Source organism: Petromyzon marinus, chromosome 55, assembly GCF_048934315.1.
Source record: "Petromyzon marinus isolate PM22_M1 ecotype Great Lakes invasive population chromosome 55, UKy_Petmar_22M1.pri1.0, whole genome shotgun sequence".
NCBI classification, from domain to species: Eukaryota; Metazoa; Chordata; class Hyperoartia; order Petromyzontiformes; family Petromyzontidae; genus Petromyzon; species Petromyzon marinus.
In genome coordinates, this window is record NC_133721.1 from 10,212,576 (window position 1) to 10,232,270 (window position 19,695).

Here is a 19,695-nt window from a genome sequence, read left to right on the forward strand (position 1 = left end):
GACTGGACTTCCATGGTGAACTCGACTTTCACGGTAACCTGGACTTCCATGGTGAACTCGACTTCCATGGTGAACTGGACTTCCATGATAAGCTGGACTTCCATGATGAACTGGATTTCCATGGTGAACTGGACTTCCATGGTGAACTGGACTTTCACGGTAATCTGGACTTCCATGGTGAACTGGACTTCCATGGTGAACTGGACTTCCATGATAAGCTGGACTTCCATGATGAACTGGACTTCCATGGTGAACTGGACTTCCATGGTGAACTGGACTTTCACGGTAATCTGGACTTCCATGGTGAACTGGACTTCCATGGTGAACTGGACTTCTATGATAAACTGGACTTCTATGATAAACTGGACTTCCATGGTGAACTGGACTTCCATGGTGAACTGGACTTCCATGGTGAACTGGACTTCTATGGTGAACGGGACTTCTATGGTGAGCTGGACTTTCACAGTAAACTGGACTTCCATGATAAATTGGACTTCCATGGTGAACTGGACTTCCATGATAAACTGAACTTCCATGGTGAACTGGACTTCCATGGTGAAATTTACTTCCATGGTGAAATTAACTTCCATGGTGAACTCGACTTTCACGGTAATCTGGACTTCCATGGTGAACTGGACTTCAATGGTGAACTGGACTTCAATGGTGAACTGGACTTCCATGATAAGCTGGACTTCCATGATGAACTGGACTTCCATGGTGAACTGGACTTCCATCATAAACTGGACTTCCATGGTAAAATTGACTCCCATGGTAAACTGGACTCCCATGGTAAAATTTACTTCCATGGTGAACTGAACTTCCATGATAAATTTGACTTCCATGGTGAACTGGACTTCCATGATAAACTGGACTTCCATGGTGAACTGGACTCCCATGGTGAAATTGACTTCCATGGTGAACTGGACTTCTATGGTAAATTGGACTTCCATGGTGAACTGGACTTCCATGATAAACTGGACTTCCATGGTGAACTGGACTTCTATGGTAAATTGGACTTCCATGGTGAACTGGACTTCAATGGTAAATTGGACTTCCATGGTGAACTGGACTTCAATGGTAAATTGGACTTCCATGGTGACCTGGACTCTCATGGTGAACTGGACTCCCATGATAAACTGGACTTCCGTGGTGAACTGGACTTCCGTGGTCAGGGGTCGGCAACCAACACGACAAGAAGAGCCATTTTCGTTCCAATTCCCACCGTCGCACCGCCGTCCTTCAAGAGGCTCCGCCCGCTGCTCCGCAGCCTCGGGATGCCCGACCCCTGTCCCATAACCAGAGCCACCCACATCGACTCAGACGGACCTACGACCCCTCTCCTCCCTTGACCTTCCAACGCCACCACAATAGCTCCATTAATAACAGGACTCGCATTCCCCACCACCACCACCACCACTGCACACAAACACACACGCTGACAAAGATCCCCCGTGTAGCCTTCACGCGTTGTCGGGGCAAGTGCTCAAACAACAAGGATTCCCCCACCCTCACTCCCGTGTAGCATGAACAGACTGCTGAGCCACGTGCTGTTAGCGAGCAGGACAGATGAAGGACCTGAATGGCACACGAGGGGATGGGTGGCCAGCGCCACGTCCGGGCGGGCCGCCTTTGTCTCCCCAGTAGCGACGTTTACACATCGCACCAGGTACCCATTTGAGGCTGAGTCGACCTAGGGGAGGCCCCATGACCAGTTCACGTAATCGTGGGTGGTGATGCGTGAGCGGAAATCGAACTTGGGGCCATAGCCGGGTTCGTGGCGTGGCGTGGCCCTACCCGCTACACTACCGCTCAACCCCCACACAAAGACAAAGTTCCCCCGTATAGCCTGTAACAGACCGTTCGGGGCAAGTGTTGTTAGCGAGCACCTATGAAGGTCGGCACGGCACACGAGGGGCGGGTGGACAACCCCCACTACGCCCGGCCGCCTTTACCTCCCCAGTGGCGATGTTTTACACATCGCACCGGGTACTAATTTCAGGCTGAGTCGACCTAGGGGAGGCCCAATGACCGGTTCAGATAATCGTCACCCGTGTTGTCCGTGAGCGGGAATCGAACTCGGGTCACCGGGTTCGAAACACAGCGCGCTAACCACTACGCCACCGCTACCCCCCACCCCACCCCCACAAAGACACAGACACAGACAGACATGTCCCTGTAACTCCCCCCGCCTCTCTTTGCCTGGGGGGGGGGGGGGTTACAGGGGCAGTCGACGTGTCCCTAAGAAAGCGCTGCTGCTGCTGCTGCAAGGAAGAGCTGAGCCCCCCCCCCCAGCTCCTCGCTCCCCCCCCCAAACCGCCCCATCACCTCGTTCACTCCCCATCACGGGACCCCAGCGCGCGGGTGAACGAGCATGACGGGGGTTGGTGGACGACGTATTGATTATGTGACACAGCGTGTGGTGCAGAGAGTGTGAGAGACGCGCACACGCACTCACGCATGCACACACACTCACGCGCACACTCACACGCACACTCACGCATACGCACACATACTCACGCGCACACTCACGCGCACACTCACGCACACTAACACTCAGGCATACAACAACAACCGCCATTCGACACTAAGTAGCCGTGGCGTCACCACGACGCTTGTGCCAGGCGATGTGCACCTTGAGGCCACGTGAAGCGTCGAACGCCCGCTGGCAGGAGGTCACGGAGCAGACCCAAGTGCCACGGGTCGACTGACTGAGATGAGTGGCTGATGCACCACCTGTGTGTCCCCTACTGTGCCAACTTGCTGTGCTTTAGACACCCGGCGCTCCGCTCGTTGTTGTGAGCGTCGCTCCTCCGCCCTCCGTTGTTGTTGGAGGGCGACTGCCTCCAACTGCCCAGTAGCATCCTTCACGAGCCTCCTCCACAGAGGCCGATATTGACACCGCTGGTACCGGCCATCGGCAAATCCACTTAGCTCCACATCCTCCAGTACCACATCACTCCATCTCTTCTCTAGCCCGTGACACGCCCGTTTAGCCCCCTCGATCCGGCCGAACAAAAGCTGTGTAGGCATGCGGTGGCTGGGCATGCGGGCTACATGACCCAGCCAACGCAGCCTTGCCTGCCAAAGGAGCTCACCGATGGGACTTTGTCCAGATCTTTCCAGGATATGTGAGCTCCTCACACAATCCAGCCTGGTTAAACCCAGGATGGATCTTAGGCAGGCCAGACTAAATGTTTCTAACCGGCGAAGATGTTCCATTAGAGGGGTCCACGTTTCGCAAGCGTAGAGAAGAGTTGGAATTATTGTGGCCGAGAAAACCTGAAGCTTCGTGCGGAGCGACAGACCATCTGGTCTACCTAGCTTCCACACAGCGTTACACAACCGATGAAAAGATAATGCTGCTCGAATGATTCGGAGTGAGACCTCTGCTGTCAAACCGGAGTCGGTCATGAGCACACTTCCCAGGTATGGGAAACTCTACACTCTCTCCACAACTGCCCCATCACGAATTGGAAGTTGTGGGGGTGGAGTGTCCGATGGTACAAATTACCCAGGCAGGTGCTTAGTTTTGGTGGGGCTGATGGTAAGTCCCCACCTCTTAGTGGCAAGCTCCAGGTTCAGAAGCAACGCCTCCAACTCCTCCTCTTAGTGAGCAGTAATATTTAGATCATCGGCATACATAACATGGTTGAGCAATAGGGAGCCATCCCTTGACCGCACCCGGGCATCGATCAGCCTCCCATTGTATCTGTACCAGATGGAAATTCCTTCGGTACAGCTATTGAAGGCTTCACGAACAACTTGGTCGAAATAGATGTTAAATAATGTGAGAGCCAGAGGACATCCCTGTCGCACCCCAAAGTGAACAGGGAATGGCTCCGACTCCCGGCCACGTAGTTTTACCCGGGCCAGCTCACCATCATTGAAAGTCCTTAATGATCGTGAGCTGAGGGTCAGGGACTCCGAAAGCACGAAGAACAACCCAGAACCCAGGACTATTGATGGAATAATAGAATTTTACCAGGTGAATAAAGCAGAGTTGTAGGTCCTGTTGGAATTCCCTACACCTCTGCTGTAGCAGAAGGACAGAAATAATGACATCTGTGCAGGACCACCTCTTCCTGAAACCACATTGGGTCTTTGCAAGCCTCTCCTCAGCGTGCCTGGTAGGACCTTTCCCGGCACACTGAGTAGTGAGATGCCCCTGTAGTTGTTAGAGTCTGTGCAGTCCCCCTTCTTAAAGAGGGGGACCACCAGGGCATCCTTCCAATTCTGCGGAACCCGTCCAGTTGTCCAGACTTTTGTTATGATGTCATGCAGGGCAGTCTGTGAAGAAACGCGGGTGGCGTTTGTTCTCTCAGCATTTCGCTTGGGAGATCATCTCTGCCCGGTGCATTTCCTGGTCTCCGGCTCTGGTTTGCTTTCAGTACTTCCTCAACAGAAGACACCTCAGCCAGCCACTCACAGGGGGTGACTTCTTCCAATATTTGAGGCACCGCAGCCTCAACAGGGACATCCCCACTTTGTCCCACGATGTTTTCCAGGCTGAGGGATTTTCCCTCTCCCAGGACCTCACAGAAATGTCCAGCTAATCTGCAAACCTGTTCCTTGGGGTCGAAGATTGGATCACCGTTCTTTCCGCTGAGTGCGAGCGAGTGTGTGTGCATGACCTCCTGTACCTATCCTGGCAAAGCAGTCAACCCATGGCACCTGGGTCTGCCCCGTGACCTCCTGTACCTAGCCTGGCACAGCAGTCAACCCATGGCACCTGGGTCTGTCCAGTGACCTCCTGTACCTAGCCTTGCACAGCAGTCAACCCATGGCACCTGGGTCTGTCCCGTGACCTCCTGTACCTTCACGGGGCGTCAAAGTGCACCTGGCCTGGCACAAGCGCCGTGGTGACGTCACCGCCACTTCGTGGTGAGCGGCAGTTGTTGTTGTTGTTGTTGCTGTTGTTGTTGTGTACGTGCCGGGGAGTGGTCGTGTAGCGGTGAGCGCACTGCGCCATGAACCCGACTGCGACCCGAGTTCGATTGCCCGCTCACGGCCAACACCGGTGACGATATTCATCGTCCGAACCGGTCCTAAGTCGACTCAGCCTCGCGTGAGCAGCTGGCAGGGCGTCTAAAACAACATCAGAACACCGGGGGAGACAAAGGCGGCCGGGCGTGTCGCTGGCCACCAAACCCCCTCGCGTAACTCTACCACGCTCACAGCACTTGCCCTCTGCAGGCTATACGGGGGATCTTTGTCTTTGTGTGTGTGTGCGTGATGTCTAATGTGTCCAATCCATCCGCAACAATTAGCGTCACTAATGGCGCGAGCGAACGGGCCCCCCCCCCCCCCCTTGCGCGTCCTCGCAATGGACCGAATTAATTGAACACTCGACAAATGGTCCCGCGGGGAGTTGTGAATGAGCACCAACGGAGGAGGAGGAGGAGGAGGGACCACGTGAGTCGTGGTGTGAAGAAGAAGTGGAGGGGCGGCGTCAGCGGGGGGGGGGGGGGGGGGGGTGGATTGGGTTGTGTTGGGGAGTTTTATGAGCCGTGGAAGTCATACAAATCCCTTGGGAAGACCCCCTAAGTGGTCTATAGGAGGGAGGCTCCTGTAAACGCGGCGCTGCTAATTGATTTAAGCTGATTGGGAGTTCAAAGCCAAGATGAGCTAAATGACAGGGGGAGTCGCTGAGTGGATGTCCCCCAGTCAATTGGAGGCACGTGAGGCCCCCCCCTCCCCAACCCCCTCCCCTCCTCCTAAAATCCGCAGCGCACCGCGAATTCTCCTTGTGGCTTTTTCGGGTTATTGGCGAATTTGCCCCACCCCTCCACCATATCACCGTGTGAGTATGTGGGTCTCCGTGCGAGTCTGTAGGTCTCTGTGTGAGTCTATGGCTCTCTATTTGAGTCTATGAGTCTCTGTGTGAGTCTGTGGGTCTCTGTGTGAGTCTATGGGTCTCTGTGTGAGTCTATGGGTCTCTGTGTAAGTCTCTGGGTATCTGTGTGAGTCTGTGGGTCTATGTGTGAGTCTGTGGGTCTCTGTGTGAGTCTATGGGTCTCTGTGTGAGTCTTTGGGGCTCTGTGTGAGTCTGTGAGTATCTGTGTGAGTCTATGGGTATCTGTGTGAGTCTGTGGGTCTCTGTGTGAGTCTGTGGGTCTCTGTGTGAGTCTATGGGTATCAGTGTGAGTCTATGGGTATCAGTGTGAGTCTGTGGGTCTCTGTGTGAGTCTGTGGGTCTCTGTGTGAGTATATGGGTCTTTGTGTGGGTCTGTGGGTCTCTGTGTGAGTCTATGGGTATCAGTGTGAGTCTATGGGTCTCTGTGTTAGTCTATGGGTCTCTGTGTGAGTTTATGGGTCTCTGTGTGGGTCTGTGGGTCTCTGTGTGAGTCTATGGGTCTCTGTGTGAGTCTATGGGTCTCTGTGTGGGTCTATGGGTCTCTGTGTGGGTCTATGGGTCTCTGTGTAAGTATATGGGTCTCTGTGTGAGTCTGTGGATCTCTGTGTGGGTCTATGGGTCTCTGTGTGAGTCTGTGGTTCTCTGTGTGAGTATATGGTTCGACAACTTGCGCCTCCGGAGCCGAATGCGCCTCTTTAAAGAGCTGCTCCGTGACTGTTCGTTATTATGAAGGCCCACCGCCGTCTCGTGTTCACGTGCAATGCGGCTCTTGAGATATTGAGGTTTGCAGACCGAATTCGAAAAAATGAGCTCCTCTTATTGAGCTGCTTGCCCATTCCTGGAGTAGCTTCTGGTGTCCCGCTGTGCAGACAGCGGGACACCTAGACTCACGAAGTGACCGGTAGACTCACACAGACACTCATAGACTCACACAGAGACTCATAGACTCACACAGAGACTTATAGACTCACACAGAGACCCATAAACTCACACAGAAACCCATAGACTCGCACAGAGACCCATAAACTCACACAGAGACCCATAGACTCACACAATGACACATAGATTCACACAGAGACCCACAGACTCACACAGAGACCCATAGACTCACACAGATACCAATAGACTCACACAGAGACCCATATACTCACACAGAGACCCATAGACTCACACAATGACACGTAGACTCACACAGATACCCATATACTCACACAGAGACGCATAGACTCGCACAGAAACCCATAGGCTCGCACAGAGACCCATAGACTCACACAGATACCATAGACTCACACAAAGACACATAGACTCACACATAGACTCACACATAGACTCACACATAAACCCATAAACTTACACAGAGAAGCATTGACTCATACATAGACCCAAATACTTACACAGAGACCCATAGGCTCACACAAAGACACATAGACTCACACAGAGACTCATAGACTCACACAAAGACACATAGACTCACACATAGACTCACACATAGACTCACACATAAACCCATAGACTTACACAGAGACCCACAGACTCACACTGATACACATAGACTCACACAGAGACCCACAGACTCACACAGATACCCATAGACTCACACAGATACCCATAGACTCACACAGAGACCCATAGACTCACACAGAGACGCACAGATTCGCACAGAGACCCACAGACTCACACAGATACCCATAGACTCACACAGATACCCATAGACTCGCACAGAGACCCACAGACTCACACAGAGATCCATAGACTCACACAGAGACCCATAGACTCACACAGAGATGCATAGACTCACACAGAGACCCACAAATTCACACAGAGACCCACAGACTCACACAGATACCCACAAACTCACACAGAGACGCACAGACTCACACAGATACCCATAGACTCACACAAAGACCCATAGACTCGCACAGAGATCCAGACTCACACAGAGACCCATAGACTCACACAGAGACCCATATACTCGCACAGAGATCCATACACTCACACAGAGACCCATAGACTCACACAGGGACCCAGAGACGCATACAGAGACCCATAAAGTCATACAGGGACGAGGGTAGAAGGGGCTGGCGATGAGGAAGTAGGTGGTCGTGGTGGTGGTGGAGGGGAGTGGTGGCGCAGCGGTTAGCGCGCGTTATCGCCACGACCTCGGCAGAGATCCGAGTTCTTTTCCCGCTCAAGGCTACCACCAACTCCAGTGACGATTGCTTGAACCGGTCCTGGGTACTCTTCTAGGTCGACTCAGCCTCAAGTAATTCCTTTTTTTGACTTGTAAAATATCGCCACTCGGGAGACGGAGGCGTCCTGGCATGGTGCGCGCTCACTGCTACTCCCCTCGTGTGCCATGCGGGCCTTCATTCGTACAGCTCGCGAACTGAACTTGCACCTAGCAGTCTCTTGAAACTATACAAAGGGGTGGTCTTTTGTTAAGCGTTGCCTTTGCACCACTACCAGCGCAGCAACAGCAGCAGCAGCAACAGCAGCATCGCCGCGCAATCTGTCCGATCTTCACGCATTGATTATTTGCCAAGACCAGTTAAGGTACAGGGGCCTGGGTTCTAGCCCTGGGGCCTGAATGTCACAGGAAGAATTCTGCCACCACTACAACCACCACCACCACCACCACGTCCACCCCACACTTCACCCATGTCACATTACTGCTGTGTTATGAAGTGTGTGGCGTGTGTGTGTGTACACGTGTATGTACGTGTGTGTGTGTACATGAAAGACAAAGACCCCCCCCCCCTATAGCCTTAACAGACTGTAGGGGCAAGTGCTGTTAACGAGCACCTATCAAGGCCGGCACGCCACACGAGGGGGTGGGTGGCCAGCACCGCGCCCCACCGCCTTTGTCTCCCTCGTGGCGATGTTAACACACCGCACCAGGTACTTATTTGAGACTGAGTCGACCTAGGGGAGGCCCAGGACCGATTCCGATAAGCGTCACTGGTGTTGGCCGTGAGCGGGAATCTAACCCGGGTCGCCAGGATCGTAGCGCAGCGCGCTAACCACTACACTATCGCTCCCCACACAGACACACACAAACACACACACAAACACACACACATACAAACACATACACACACACGCAAACACACACACCCACATGCATACACACATGCATGCACGCACAGACGCACACAAACAAACACAACTCCCCAGACATTTGACATTTTTTGTTTAAAATAAACAAATGAGCGAGAGCAAATCCGCGGAGTTTCCTCCCTCAATCTCCCCCCCCTAATAAATCTCGCGTGGATATCACAACCCAGGCCACGTGGTCCCCATTGTGGCTCGCAAAAATTAAACCCCACGGATCCCTAATTCATCTGCATATCCACCCCCCCACCCACCAACCACCTCCCCCCCCACCCCCCCCCCACTGAACCCACCCCCCCACCCTCCACCCCACCCCCTCACCCCACCTCCCCCATCCCCGCCACGACGTTTGCAATTCACCGCAGGTAATGAGCCGTTTTATACCGTAAATGTGTAGACGTATTATGTATATATATTTTAATTTAAATTGGGGAGGTGTGCGGTGAGGATCGGTGGGGTGCAGTGGGGTGGGGAGAGGCAAGGGATTTATTTGCACGGTAGCTAAAGAGGTGGAAAACGTGAAGGTTTACGCAGCGTTTAATTTATCCCGCCCAGACATTACCCCTCCCCCCCCCACAACCACGCCACTTTTCCATTTTATTTTCGTCATTGAATCTTTATTTAACGACTTCTTCATTTAATATTAAAAAAAAAAAATTTGAATGTTTTTTTTTTAAACACTTTAATCGAGGCCCAGTTAGTTCCAAAACACACGCGCCCGCACGCACGCACGCTCGCGCGCGCTCGCTCGCTCGGCCCCAGGATTGCATTTCCGCTCTGCGCGTGACTGATAAGTGGGATACGTTGTGGGAGCCATAATCCTGAATCCCAGAACGCGAACAAATTAAAAGACTTTCTCTCTCTCTCTAGCCGCGAATTTGAGCAGAATTATTGTCAGGATCTGATCGTCGATTCCTCCCTATGGCTTCACATATTAGCGCCGCCACCCTCGCCAAATAATAATAATAATCACCAACCCGCGCGGAGTTCTAAGTCAAATCCAATCCACCCGCCCTCCCCGCTTCTTCCCGCTCCACCGCACAACACGTTCACGTGCTCGCTCGTTCGTTCGTTCGATCACTCGCTGCTTCATTCACGCACTCGCTCGCTCGCTCACACCATCGCTCACTCGTTCACTCCCTCCTACTTCGTACCCAAACGCTCACTCACCCAATCACTCGATCACTCGTTCACTCATTCAACCACTCGCCCACTCGCTCGATCGCTCTATCGCTTGTTCGCTGCTAACTGTTGGGGTCTCTAGACAACAAACTGACAGACCTGGTCACTGTTGGGGTCTCTAGACAATTGACTGACAGACCTGCTCACTGTTGGGGTCTCTAGACAATAGACTGACAGACATTCTCACTGTTGGGGTCTCTAGACAATAGACTGACAGACCTGCTCACTGTTGGGGTCTCTAGACAACAGACTGACAGACCTGGTCACTGTTGGGGTCTCTAGACAATAGACTGACAGACCTGGTCACTGTTGGGGTCTCTAGACAATAGACTGACAGACCTGCTCACTGTTGGGGTTTTTAGACAATAGACTGACAGACCTGCTCACTGTTGGGGTCTCTAGACAATAGACTGACAGACCTGCTCACTGTTGGGGTCTCTAGACAATATACTGACAGACCTGCTCACTGTTGGGGTCTCTAGACAATAGACTGACAGACCTGCTCACTGTTGGGGTCTCTAGACAATAGACTGACAGACCTGCTCACTGTTGGGGTCTCTAGACAATAGACTGACAGACCTGCTAACTGTTGGGGTCTCTAGACAATAGACTGACAGACCTGCTCACTGTTGGGGTCTCTAGACAACAGACTGACAGACCTGGTCACTGTTGGGGTCTCTAGACAATAGACTGACAGACCTGCTCACTGTTGGGGTCTCTAGACAATAGACTGACAGACCTGCTCACTGTTGGGGTCTCTAGACAATAGACTGACAGACCTGCTCACTGTTGGGGTCTCTAGACAATAGACTGACAGACCTGCTCACTGTTGGGGTCTCTAGACAATAGACTGACAGACCTGCTAACTGTTGGGGTCTCTAGACAATAGACTGACAGACCTGCTCACTGTTGGCGTCTCTAGACAATAGACTGACAGACTTGCTCACTGTTGGGGTCTCTAGACAATAGACTGACAGACCTGCTCACTGTTGGGGTCTCTAAACAACAGACTGACAGACCTGCTCACTGTTGGGGTCTCTAGACAATAGACTGACAGACCTGCTAACTGTTGGGGTCTCTAGACAATAGACTGACAGACCTGCTCACTGTTGGGGTCTCTAGACAATAGACTGACAGACCTGCTCACTGTTGGGGTCTCTAAACAACAGACTGACAGACCTGCTCACTGTTGGGGTCTCTAGACAATAGACTGACAGACCTGCTCACTGACGGCTGCTCTGTTGTCCCAATGATGAGGTGTCTGCACGAGGCACGGCTTTGGCTGGAGCACGTGCACCACTCCGATGCTGGAGACGAGCGCGTGGTTCTTCGAACGCTGGGGGGGGGGCGGGGGGTGAAGCCCTCTGCGCAAGCGCCAACAGAATTTTGCATTTCACTTTCTCACGAGGTGATTGGCCGCGCGTGGCGTAGCGTGACGACGCGGAATTTGTGATGCGCGTGCAGTGCCACGTGGTTAGTGTGTTTGTGACGTTGCACACGTGACGCTTTGCACGATGTGAGTTTGTATCGAAATCGGCTCATGTGCTATTTTTTGCTGCTGGCAGCAATAAAAGTGGGCTAACAGTAAAATATATATTCACTCTCTCTCTCTCCTGCGTAATGAAATTTAAACAAACACACTCTCTCTCTCCCCCGCTCTCTCTCTCTCTCTGTCTGCTATGCGTTCATTCTGTCTGCTATGCGTTCTCTCTCTCTCTCTCAAATTGCACGTTGACGTGTGTGGGTTCGTGCGTGTCAAGGCCCCTGGGTCTAAGTTTCGCAGAGTGCTGGTGGTGGTGGTGGGGGGGGGGGAGGTCTTGAACCATCAACATCGTCTCTCGAGACCTCGCGGAAGCAACTGATCTGAAACGAAGCGGGAGGATTATCCGAGTCGTGCGGTCTCGCCTTGAAACCCCTCCGCTTGGGGCCTTTTTTTTATATTTGTTTGTTTTTGCAGCAACCACCGCCGCCAGCGGCTCGCGTAGAGAGAACACTTAGCTGCCTCTCGCCCCAACGGGGAGCCTTGCGTGGCGAGGTGTGTTTCCCCGTGTCCGGGAATCCTGCACGGAGGTCGGTGATCATGATGATCATGGTGATGGTGATGGTGGCGTTGATGATGATGAAGGTTATGATCATGATGGTGCTGATTATGAAGATGATGACGACGACAGTGATGATCATTATTGTGGTGCTGATGATGAAAATTATGATAATTATGATGATGATGATGATCACAATGAAGACAACTCGATACAAGCAGAGCTATAGGTGCTCTTGAGAGAACACTTAGCTGCCTCTCGCCCCAACGGGGAGCCTTGCGTGGCGAGGTGTGTTTCCCCGTGTCTGCGAATCAAGCACGGAGGAGGTTGATGATCACGATGATTATGGTGATGACCACGGTGATGATGATGATGATTATGGTGGCGATCATGCAGATGATGATGGCGATAATGAAAATGGTTATGATGGTGGTGGTGATGATGATAATTACAAGTATAACGAGGGTAAAAATGATGATGATTATGATGATGATGGCGATGATAATGCCGGCTATGGACATGATGATGGTGTTGATTATGATGATGATTGTAACTATGATGATGACAATGATGACAACTCGATAGAAACAGAGCGATAGCTGCTTTTGAGAGAAGACTGCGCTGCAAAAAAGTAATTCCCCGCCAGTGTTGCAGGGCAAAGTGTGTTCCTCGATGATGATGATTATGACGGTGGCGATCATGATTATAATGATGATAATTGTGATTGGTAATTATGATGATGACAATTATGGCAATTATAAGGACTAGACATCAGTGAAAACTCTTTCAGATCTGTGAAATAGAGCTTTATAGCTCATCGGATTCCACCAGTAAAAAAATAAATATTCTGTTTCTGATGTTGGCGATGACGTTCACAATGATGACAATGATGATAATAACGGTGATAAGGATGATGATTAAAATCAAGCAGGTCCATTCATATTCTGTATTGTACTCGTCTACAAACTATAAACATTAAAAACCGCCACTTTTTTCAAATTTTCTTGCTGTGGTTTTCACACCTGATGATGATTGCTTGTGTTGCAATGAAAACGTCGTGAGAATTTTATTGTTTTATATTTTTATTATTTTATTGTTTCTCTTCTACGTGACTTTGCCGAAAGAACCAAGAACATGAATCCCTGCAGTCACGAAAGCTTTAAATCGAAATTTTAACTTTTTTTGGTATTTTACCAGGTAAGCCCATTGAGCTACGTAGCTCCTTTCAACAAGCGAACAGGCCATCACAAATGATAGTCCAACGAAGTGGCTTATCGTCGAAATATGAAGCTGTAGCCAAATATTCTAAACGCGTGATGTTGATTCTAAGTTTAGAGGAAAAAAAGAGCGGATGTACCCGGATAAAAATCCACGCGACCACAGGGAGATCAAGAGAGAGAGACGCAATTCTCTAAATATATAAAAGGCGTCAGGGTCAGAATTCAACCCACGACCTCTTGTATACCAGGCGAGTTAGTAAACATCTCCACATGTTGAATGCGTTCAGTTGCATTTGTATGGCGACGCATTCAACACGTTCACTGTGAATTAAAATGCCACTCGACACTTTAAAAATCCGTGAAATATTCATACAAATCCAACTCAACACATTCGACAATAACATCGTGGCCTGAAAACCAATTATATATCTAAATTTATCAGATGAGACGTTTCGGGTAGCGAGCCTTCTTTCGTGGCACGTGGCCAATGTGTTTTGTGCGGCTGATGTTCTCATTATCCGTGCTTTACTCCTAACATAATATATCAGTAATCTAATTACTTGAAACCTAAAATATCAGTAAATCTTATTGCTCACAAGCTTACATGTCAGTAATCTGATTACTTCCCACGGAACCTATCAGTAATCTGATTATTCTTAACCTAACATATCAGTAATCTAATTGTTCGCAATCTAACATCTCTGTAATCTGACTACTCTCAGCCTAACATATCTGTCATCTGACTACTCTCAGCCTAACATATCTGTAATCTCACTACGCTCAGCCTAACATATTTGTAATCTGACTACTATCAGCCTAACATATCTGTAATCTGACTACTCTCAGCCTAACATATCTGTAATCTGACTACTCCCAGCCTAACATATCTGTAATCTCACTACGCTCAGCCTAACATATCTGTAATCTGACTACTATCAGCCTAACATATCTGTAATCTGACAACACTCAGCCTAACATATCTGTAATCTGACAACACTCAGCCTAACATATCTGTAATCTGACTACTCTAAGCCTAACATATCTGTAATCTGAGTACTCTCAGCCTAACATATTTGTAATCTGACTACGCTCAGCCTAACATATTTGTAATCTGACTACGCTCAGCCTAACATATCTGTAATCTGACTACTCTCAGCCTAACATATCTGTAATCTGATTACTCTCAGCCTAACATATCTGTAATCTGACTACTATCAGCCTAACATATCTGTAATCTGATTACTCTCAGCCTAACATATATGTAATCTGACTACTCTCAGCCTAACATATCTGTAATCTGACTACTCTAAGCCTAGCATATCTGTAATCTGACTACTCTCAGCCTAACATATTTGTAATCTGACTACTCTCAGCCTAACATATTTGTAATCTGACTACGCTCAGCCTAACATATCTGTGATCTGACTTCGCTCAGCCTAACATATCTGCAATCTGATTACTCTCAGCCTAACATATCTGTAATCTGACTACACTCACCCTAACATATCTGTAATCTGATTACGCTCAGCCTAACATATCTGTAATCTGACTACTCTCAGCCTAACATATTTGTAATCTGATTACTCTCAGCCTAACATATCTGTAATCTGACTACTCCCAGCCTAACATATCTGTAATCTGACTACTCTCAGCCTAACATATCTGTAATCTGATTACGCTCAGCCTAACATATCTGTAATCTGACTACTCTTAGCCTAACATATCTGTAATCTGACTACTCTCAGCCTAACATATCTGTTATCTGACTACTCTCAGCCTAACGTATCTGTAATCTGACTACTCTCAGCCTAACATATCTGTAATCTGACAACACTCAGCCTAACATATCTGTAATCTGACTACTCTCAGCCTAACATATCTGTAATCTGACTACTCTAAGCCTAACATATCTGTAATCTGACTACTCTCAGCCTAACATATCTGTAATCTGACTACTCTAAGCCTAACATATCTGTAATCTGACTACACTCAGCCTAACATATCTGTAATCTGACTACTCTCAGCCTAACATATCTGTAATCTGACTACTCTTAACTGACCATCTCAGGATATTCCCGCAACATCTATCGGCTTTTAGTGGGGGCGAGGGCGGCGGGGGCCATGGGGGGGGGGGGTTGGGGTTGGATGGGCTAGGGGGGTGGATGGGTTGGGGTGGATGGGGTGGGTGGTGGATGGGGGCTGGGGGGGTGGATGGGGGGTGGGGGGGGCGATGACCCCGGGCCAGAGTGGAAAGCCCCGGAGGGGAATTTGAACTTGGGCAGAGGTGAAGTCTCCCTCCGTAGGTCAACAGCCGTGCCTTGTGAAGTTGTGTGCGTGAGTGAGTGTGTGTGTCTATGTGTGTGTGTCTAAGTGTGTGTCTGTGTGTGCGTCTCTCCCCTTCTGTACCCGGGATATAAAGGGGCCCATTTATTCGCATCTGGGGAGCGGCAGTGTAGCAGCGACCCGAGTTCGATTCCCGCTCACGATCAACACTGATAACGATGATCTGATTCGGCCCGTGACCACCTCTAGGTCGACTCAGCCTCGAATGAGTACCTGGATGTGTTGTGTAGTAAACATCGCCACTGGGGAGACAAATGCGGCCGGGCGTGGTGCTCTGCCACCCACCCCCTCGTGTGCCGTGCCGGCCTTCATCGGTGCTGCTCGCTAACAGCACTTGCCCCGACAGTCTGTTGAGGCTATACGGGGGATCTTTGTCTTTGTCTTTTTTGTAGCAGGGATATAATGGGGCCCATTAATTCGCATCTCCTTTCTACCCCCCCCACCTCTCTCCCTCTCTCACTTTCGTTCCGCAGAGGTTGGCGAAAAAAAGTGAGTCATGTCAAAGCTTAGAAGCATTCGTAACATTTCCCTGTGTTTACATGTCGCTGTGAACAGTGGTCTGAAACCAACCAAAAAAACATGGTTTAAATGTCATGTCGGTCACATGCTGCGTTATGGAGCCTTGGCTGCGAATTGGGACCATACTGTGACACACTGCCACGGTTGCCTGCCGCGGGAATGTGGAATTTCCCACGATTTAGCACAGTGGTGGTTAGGAAATTCCACATTGCCGCGGCAGGCTTCTGCCTGTGTACTTGCCTTGGGTGGAACTCAGGTAGCTGAGGTGCGTGGCTATAGAGAAACAGACACAGTGACACACAGTGACACAAACTCGCAGATACTGTGACTTACAGACACACAGCGACACAAAATGATGGACACACACAAACAGTGACACACAAACAAAGATCCCCCGTATAGCCTTAACAGACTGTAGGGGCTAGTGCTGTTAGCGAGCACCTATGAAGGCCGGAACGGTACACGAGGGGGTAGGTGGCCAGCACCACGCCAGACCGCCTTTATGTCCCTAGTGGCAATGTTTACACACCGCACCAGGTACTCATTTGAGGCTGCGTCGACCTAGGGGAGGCCCGGGACCGGTTCAGATAATCGTCACTGGTGTTGGCCGTGAGCGGGAATCGAACCCGGGTCGCCAGGTTCATAGCGCAGCGCGCTAACCGCTACACCACCGCTCCCCATAGACACACAGTGACACGCACAGACACAAAGCGATTCAAACACACAGACAAGGCGACACACACACAGCGACACACACACAGTAACACACACACAGTGACACACACACAGTGACACACACACAGTGACACACACACAGTGACACACACACAGTGACACACACACAGTGACACACACACAGTGACACACACACAGTGACACACACACAGTGACACACACACAGTGACACACACACAGTGACACACACACAGCGACACACACACAGCGACACACACACAGCGACACACACACAGCGACACACACACAGCGACACACACACAGTGACACAACAAACAAAGATCCCCCATATAGCCTTAACAGACTGTAGGGGCAAGTGCTGTTAGCGAGCACCTATGACACACACACAGTGACAAAGATAAAGATCCCCCATATAGCCTTAACAGACTGTAGGGGCAAGTGCTGTTAGCGAGCACCTATGAAGGCCGGAACGGTACACGAGGGGGTGGGTGGCCAACACCACGCCCGACCGCCTTTGTCTCCCTAGTGGCGATGTTTACACACCGCGCCAGGTACTCATTTGAGGCTGAGTCGACCTAGGGGATGCCCGGGACCGGTTCAGATAATCGTCACTGGTGTTGGCCGTGAGCGGGAATCGAACCCGGGTCGCCAGGTTCATAGCGCAGCGCGCTAACCGCTACACCACCGCTCCCCACACACAGTGACACACACACAGACACAGAGCGATCCAAACACACAGACAAGGCGACATACACACAGACAGACACACAGCGACACACAATGACGGACACACACACAGAGACACAATTAGACACAATGACTCACACACAGAGACTGACATACACAGAGACTGTGACATACACACAGACAGACACACAGCGACACACAATGACGGACACACACAGAGACAGAATGAGACACAATGACTCACACACAGAGACTTTGACATACGCACACTGACATACACACAGCGACACACAGCGACACACAATGACGGACACACACACACACACAGCGACACACAATGACGGACACACACACACACAGAGACACACAATGACGGACACACACACACAGCGACACACAATGACGGACACACACACAGAGACACAATTAGACACAATGACTCACACACAGAGACTGACATACACAGAGACTGTGACATACACACAGACAGACACACAGCGACACACAATGACGGACACACACAGAGACAGAATGAGACACAATGACTCACACACAGAGACTTTGACATACGCACACTGACATACACACAGCGACACACAGCGACACACAATGACGGACACACACACACACACAGCGACACACAATGACGGACACACACACACACAGAGACACACAATGACGGACACACACACACAGCGACACACAATGACGGACACACACACAGAGACACACAATGACGGACACACACACACAGCGACACACAATGACGGACACACACACAGAGACACACAATGACGGACACACACACAGAGACACACAATGACGGACACACACACAGACACAGTGACACAATGACAGACGCACACACATAGACAGAGAGTGCGGGGAACAAGGCGTTCTCCGGCCGTAACTCGACTGAACACGCAATACGCGTGAGAGAGTCGTGCTCCAGACAGCGGCGAGCACAATTACTGCGCTACAGGAGTTGTTTGTGTTGACAGAAGCCCTCTCTGTGCGCGCGCGCGCGTGTGTGTGCGTGTGTGCGTGCGTGTGTGTGTACATTCACAATTATACGCGCAAAGGATCCGTCGCCCCATCAGAGAGAGAGAGAGATTCAAACTCTCCCCGGCATAGCCTCCGCACATCCTCAGGGGTTGAGAGACAGAGTGGAAGAAAGCGAGAAAGTGTGGGTGGGGAGCGGAGGGGGTGATTGAGATGGGCAACCTATGAATGAATGGATGTAGTGGGTGGGTGAGTGGGGGAATGAATTAATTTGGTGGGTGGGTGAGTGAATTATATTAAGATGCGGGATGAAGGAATGGGTGCAGTGGGTGAGTGAGTGAGGGAATGAGTGAATTTGTGGGTCAGTGAGTGGGTGGGTGGGTGAGTGAATTATTAAGATGGGGGATGAACGATTGGTCGAGTGAGAGGGTGATTGAGATTGGCCCGATGAAGGAATGCGTGGAGTGGGTGAGTTAGTGAGGGAATGAGTGCATTTGGTGGGTGAGTGAGTGAGTGGGTGAGTAAGTGAATTAATGATTAAGATGCGTGATGAATGAATGGGTGAGTGAGGGAGTGGTTGAGATTGGCCATATGAATAAATGGAAGGAGTGAGTGAGTGAATTAATTAATGTGGTAGATGAGTGAGTGAGTGAACGATTAAGGTGGGGATGAATGAATGGGTGAGTGAGTGAGTGAGGGGGTGATTGAGATGGACCATGAATGATTGAATGGAGTGGGTGAGTTGGTGAGTCAGGATTTGCTTGAGATGGGGGATGAATGAGCGGATGAGTCGGTGAGTCAGTGAGTTATTGAGATGTTGAATGAAGGGGTGAGTAGGTGGGTGAGATGTTGGATGAAGGGGTGATTAGGTGGGTGAGATGTTTGATGCATGAGTGAGTCAGTCAGACGGTGGATGAGTCAGTGAATAATTGATATGTTGGATGAAGGGGTGAGTGGGTGAGTGAGATGTTTGATGCATGAGTGAGTCAGCCAGACGTTGGATGAGTGGGTGAGTCAGTGAATTATTGAGATGTTGGATGAA